The following is a 6,841-nucleotide window of genomic DNA, read 5'->3' on the forward strand; positions in this document are numbered from 1 at the left end:
GAATGTCTGGTGCTGGAATAAACAAAGGTGGGCCATCTGGTGTTTGTCAGGACAAGATAAGGATGAGGCTGCCGGGCAGGCAATATGGAATTGGTTTTGTCAGGCTGATTATGTCCGGTTCCCAACAGCTGACTTTGGTTGGAAATGCACACATTTTAGATGCAGCAGAGTCCCCTGGGAAAGGGACATTTTAAATAGTGTCTATGGTCATCCCCTAAATTTGAGGGATTAGTTTCCTAGATAGACAATACTTTAATCCAGGGTGCCTGCTGGGCCTCAAGCAGATGTCTTTTTGTTCCAAACCTGAAATATTGTTATTCTTATTCTGCTCCCCACCGCCCCGCTCCCGTTAGCTTTGACTTTCCACTCACTGCTCTGCTGTATGTTTCTACTTGATCCCCTGACTGGTTTTGCCCGAATTTTGGATGTGCTCTGACAAACCAGGGGTCTCTCATCTCACAGTCTTGTATCAATTAGAAGTTAAAGAGTTGAAACTATTCTATTCTGGGGCCAACATTCTCCAATTGGAAACCTCCTCCCTGCGACCTTATGACACTTGAATGTCTTTTTTTTTTATCCCCCACCGAATGTCTTTATTTACATTAAGACTGGCCTTAGTTATCAAAACTTGAGACATGTTGTTTGAGGAGTGTTGGAGTTGGTGATGGCAGTGGACCAAAGAAAACCCCTGAAGACTTTGAGGAGGTTGATAAGGAAGTGTTGGTGTGGAAAGAAAAGATGTATGGAGACTGTGGGTGTTGACGATACCCTGGTGTCCACCTGATGTTTTCAACAAATGATAGTCTGTCCACTCTCTGGGACACAGGACATACAGGAGTCCAAGGCAGGGCAGAGACCTTGAGGGGCTGGAGGGAGAGCACACTGAGCTCAGAAATACTTGGTTTTCCTTTGACCCTTAATGCTCACCGCTTAGGTCAAGTGCTCTCTCATTATAGACTAACAGGCATATGAGTTTGCACAAAGAGTTACCCTAAGATGGGCTCAGAAGGTAGAGGGTTGTCTGTTCTCTATCACTTTCTGTTTATAAAGACTAGACTCTGTCACATGCAAATCATTCTTCAGGCACTAGGGTAAATTTCACCCTTCGGCTGGGAAAGCTATCAGTTCTCTTTAGACACGGCTGTAGGTCTTTTGGAAAAGTAGAGCTGTGGTCTACAGATGCTACTGCTGTGTGTTCTCCTTTGCCTGGTGACAGTTCTCCAAGGTGGGAGATTCAGATATCTGACTTGAATCTATGGGGATGGCTGTGACTTCAAGTGAATGACAGGAACCATCGTTTTTGTTTGCAGGTGTCCTGTCCCAGTTGCAACTTCAGGAGTTGGGTCCAGGACTGGAGAAGCCCTCCCAGAAGCTGTCCCTCACCTGCTCTGTCTCTGCTTTCTCTATCACAAATAGTGGTTACTGCTGGAGCTGGATCTGCCAGACCTCGGGGAAGGGGCTGCAGTGGTTGGGACACAGATGCTTTAATGGTAATACATATTTTAACCCGTCATACCAAAGCCGACTCTCAATCACCAGAGACACATCGAAGAACCAGTTCTCCCTGCAGCTGAACTCCATGACTGCTGAGGACACGGCCATGTATTACTGTGCAAGCATCACAGCCAGGGGAAGTCATTTTCCTTCTTCAAAACAGGTTATCATGGTAATTCTCACCCTATCCGTTACTCAAAACCTGTTGACAATGAAATACAGTCATGTCCAGATTCATGCATTCAATGCATGATTTTAAATATACTGAGCTCAGTGACCTCCTACTGCCCAGGGTCAGGTCTGTGAAGGTTTCTTTCTGAATAGCTCTCTGTGCACTCTTGGCAGTGAATGACTAATGATTTTTATGTCTCAGAAAATAGTTGTGGTGATTTCTAGGGCTAAATTTGTGACGTGCCCTTAGTGATGCTTGCTACACATTGTCTCCCTAGATGCAGAAACAGTGTTCCAGGCACAGAGAGACCCCTGACACCCGGAACAGGTGAACTGCAATGACCTGTTTGGTGGGCAAAGTCATTAGTAAGATCATTCATTGGAATCAAAATGAAGGGGGCACTCATTCGAAGGACAAGTTTGATTCCAAAAGATAGTAAATGTGTCACAAGAGGAGGAAATTGAAAGCTACTTCCTCAGAATGTTCTTTAGGTCCTGTTTTCGGCAGATGCCAGGGAATGAAGTCAGTGATGCTTTCCTCTCAGAAGCTGTGGTTTCTCCACCTTGTCACATCTCTCTAGAGACACCATGTGTAATAACTTTTGGGAAACGTCCTGCATTGGAACCTGCCTTCTCTTCATTGTAATGGGCTTTGTCTGTCTTTCAACATCTATCCAAAGGCAGGCTTCAGAGTAATAAGTATTGATGAGCTCTCAGTTTACACTCCAGGATACTAACTAGTGGCATTTGTAGTCAAAATTAGAAACATTTCATGCAAAAATGTATTCTCATGTTGAGTGGATATTTTCTCCACACACTCTAATGTATCTTGAAGCTTTTCATTCTAACGAATACTCACTCACAAATGTGTATTTATTCAATAAACATCTCTTAGAATGATCTCAAAAACGTTTTCTATGCCAATATTATCGTTTGGAAGCATATAATTATTAAGATTCTCAAGGAAAATGGAAAGAATGAAAAAAAGTTAATCCAAAAGAAAAACAAGTGCAGAATATAAAGACTTACAAAATAATAAAAAAACAAAAATTAAGAGAAAACATATAAAATGAACTGAGGGCAGAAAAATTGAGGGGGAAATCAGTAATTCCACAAAGGGGGGGGGATAAAACCAGAAAGATAACCCAATGCATAATGACAGCAATAAATGCAGACACATCAATAATGACATGAAATATAAATGGATTCAATGCACCTCTCAAGTGGCAGAGAGAAGCACAATGGATAAGGAAACTTGATCCATAATTCTATGCTTACAAGAAACACATTTGAGACATAAAGACAAATATAACCTAAAAATGAAAGATAGAAGAAAATATATCAAGAAAATGGCAATAAAAAGCAATATTAACCAGTGACAATTTTAAAATGGAGTACTAGCAATAAAAATAAAATAGACTTCAAGACCCAATCCTTAATGGGAAACAAACAAGGGCATTATATGATAAAAGGTACGAAAGAGCACAAAGGGAAAAAATATATATGCACTCAATGGCAGACCCTCAAAATATATTAATCACACTCTTATAGACTTAAAGAGAGAAATACATAATTTTACAGTAATAGAGTTAAATATGCCCCACTGAGTTTTACAGAACAACTCAAAAGATCAATTGGACAATAAATCTGGATAACACAATTTACTGACCTCATAGACATATAGGAAGCATACTGTGTAAGTCTGGGTAAACTAGAGAAACAAATTCACAGAAACTCATATGAACAGAGAGTTTTATATAAAAGGTAAGTGTACAATAAGAAAGCTTCCCAACCCAGTGCTGTCCAAGCCCACAAGTCCAACATTTGTCCCTATGTCGGACACTAATCCACAAAGTCCTCCTCCATCTCACAAAGCACACGCAATGATGCTGACTGCAGGAGGAAAGCCGAGTGTAAGCATCACAGTGCTGGCACGGGTCTCCACATAGCTGCTTCAGCACCCAGGGGTGCATCAGGGTGGGTACACATGGCTTCTCCTCAGGGATGTCTTTCAGGAAGTGAATCTTGCCAGCTGAAGCAGGGAACTGGCTAAGGCACCTGCACCCTGGTCCAACCATCAGAGAGCAAGAGACCCAAGAACTCAAAAGGCGAGGCTCATGGAGCCATTTATCTCTCTCTGCTCTTCACTGTGAACCCTTAGAGGTACTATTGCCAATCCTTGATTGTTTGGTTACCAAAATAAACTCTTTAATTTTTAACAGAAACCCTTTTGCTCTTTGACAGGAATGATGGAAGATGAGATAGTATGTACATTTTTCTCAAGGCTTTTTATCAATCACTGCTACATCTAGAAAGGAAGGAAAGAAAGAAGGGGATGAGGGAAGGATGGAGGAAGGGACGGAGTGAGAGGAATAGAGAAGCAACAATACATGGAAATAGAGTTGCCATCTTAAGGAAATTTTATTTTTATTTATCTAGTAGCTAATCTTTGGTGACAAGGATGTATTTACTACCAATAAATTAGTTAAGAAGAATCAGATCCCAAAATAAGAACAATGAAGTCATTGGACAATCTCTATGAGTCCACTGCCCAACCTGCTTAACCCTGTGTAACACTGTAAATTTCACACTTGCCCAAAGAGCCTCCCCTGGGATATGACATACTGACGCACGATAATGAAATATATATACCTCATATGGTGCCGATATTTATTCTGTATTTTCCTTCCTGACACTCTGTTGACACATTTCTTTCTAGAAAAGTATACCATTCCACCAACCTACTATCAGTTATGTCTAAATATATTGGGCAAACATGCAGATAAAGGACAGTCCCAAGTTCAGGTTAACATGGAACAGAAAAACATCGCCACATCAAATCATAAGACATTTAGAAGGAGGAATTACGAAAAACCCATCTCTTTTTAAAAGTCACAACCCCACCCTGATGCATACTCAGGAATGTTTCTGTGAAATTGGTACATACCCATGATCCCCTATATTTCCTTCGTTGTGTACATACCTAAAACTATAAACCACACTCCTCAATGTTTTATTTTTTTTTTCCTTAAGGAGCTTGCTTCTGGGATTCTTCTGGCTCACTCCTTGCTTATTCCAAGTAAAGCTTCCCCATTTCATTTTTATGCAGCCCATTGGTAACTTGGGACCCACTTCCTCTTGCTGTGTGTTTATTCAACATGACATTACATATTCATCTACCCCTGCCTCCCCCACTCCCTGAGAACTGTTATTCTACAAGAGCCTGTGAGGAGTACTGCTGTGTGTTTTGACATATTTTTGTTTACTGAGTTACCTTTGGGATTGTTCCAATTTATATCAACACTGTGACCAAGAGAACAGAGCACGGACTGATGTTGTGCCATCATCACACTTGCTATGCTTGATCTCATGGCTACACCTGTTGTATCAATCCATGCCACTGAGGAGCTTCCTCTTTTTCACTGACCGTCGACTTTACTGAGCATGGAGTCTTTTCCGGGTACTGCTCTCTCCTCATAGCATGACCAAAGTGTGTGAGGTGAAGTATCACCAATCTTGGTCCAAAGAACTTCTCTGGTTGTGCTTCCCTTTAAGACAGATCAGCTTATTTTTATGACATTGCCTGGTATTTTCAATATTCTTCACCCACACTATCATCAAGGTCCATGAAGCACTACTCCAGTCCTCCTTCACAACGGTCTAGCATTGACATGCATATAATGTGATTGAAAGCCCTGACCCATGGTTATTTTCATGGCCTCCTTAATCCTCAACATGACAGCATAGTCCCATGTAATACAGACCCCTAGGAAAGAGGTATGCATACCTGAGTGACACATTGAATAAAGTATCTGGTTATTGAATTAAAGTTCATGGATTTAAAATAACTAGTTAGTCCTTGTCAGGAATAGGAGGTTATCTGATCCAGAGAATATTTATACAATGTGATACTCTATCAAAAATCCTACAGAACAGTTCTATTAACCATACAGGGTCTCTGTGATTCAGAAAAGACTCGATGACATTGAGTTTGGTTTGGGAGCAAATATTATTTGCTTGCTTGTTGATTTGCTTGCTTGATTCAATGATTTGTCCTCAGTGGAGAGGATTCCTGGTGTGTGAATAGCTCTCAGATCTCACAATAAAAAAATGAAAGAAGAAATGTGAATGAAAATTGGATATGTTCACATCAAACAATACAGATAAACCTGGACACTGGATAACTTAAGATAGCAAACACTTCCATCTGGGAAGACACTAAACTGAGCCTATGTGTAGGCGTCCAAATACCTCCATCTCTGCTCACTGTCTTGGTCCCACATGCACAGGCGTGAGTCTTGGAGAAAATAGCTTTTGGAGTGGTAGGACCTATGTTCCCATGAGCTGTTCACAGTATCCAGACCTTATCCAGCCATTGACACTCATAGGCAAATTGCTCACGTGATTTCCTGTTTAAATGCTGCCTCTCCCTCAGGGGACACACGCAACTGCTGAATCAGGGTGACTTTGCTCCTGAAATGTCTGCTTCCTTCCTCTTTATCCTCATGGTGCTGAGTCTCCCATTGGGTCAGTGTCAGGGGGATATGGAATCCTTCCCAGCAGATTAACTGACAGATGGGTGTTTAATATTTATTTCTTATGTCTTCAGGGGACCTAGCCCTGGTGCAGCTACAGGAGTCTGGTCCTCAGATAGTGAGGCCTTCACAGACCCTCACTCTCACCTGAACCACCACGGGGGACTCTGTTTCCAGCACCAGTGCTACTTGGGATTCGATCAGGCAGCACCCTGGAAGAGGCCTTGAGTGGCTGGGAAGGACTTAGTACAGAACAAAGTGAAACAGATTATGCACCATCTCTAAATGATCATCTAGTCATCAACCCAGACACATCGGAGAACCCATTCTCCCTGCAACTGAGCTCTGTGACCACAGAGGACGCGGTTGTGTATATCTGTGCAAGAGACACAGTGAGGGTACATCAGTGTGGGCCCTCACACAAACCTCCCTGAAGAACAGGTGATGGAACTGAGATGCAGGGGGTGTTCAGACCAGAAGAGGGAAATCAAGCATAAACAGCACAAGCCCAGGATCCTAGAGCAGGTGTAGGAGTGAGCCCAGATGTGGATTTTTTGCTTCCCTAAGTTATTCCGGAATAGCTATTTCATAGCATTTGTAGCTTTAATATTGCTTGCATCAGATTCACTTTAGTCCTGGAT

This window comes from Tenrec ecaudatus, chromosome 3 (assembly GCF_050624435.1).
Source record: "Tenrec ecaudatus isolate mTenEca1 chromosome 3, mTenEca1.hap1, whole genome shotgun sequence".
Lineage (NCBI taxonomy): Eukaryota > Metazoa > Chordata > Mammalia > Afrosoricida > Tenrecidae > Tenrec > Tenrec ecaudatus.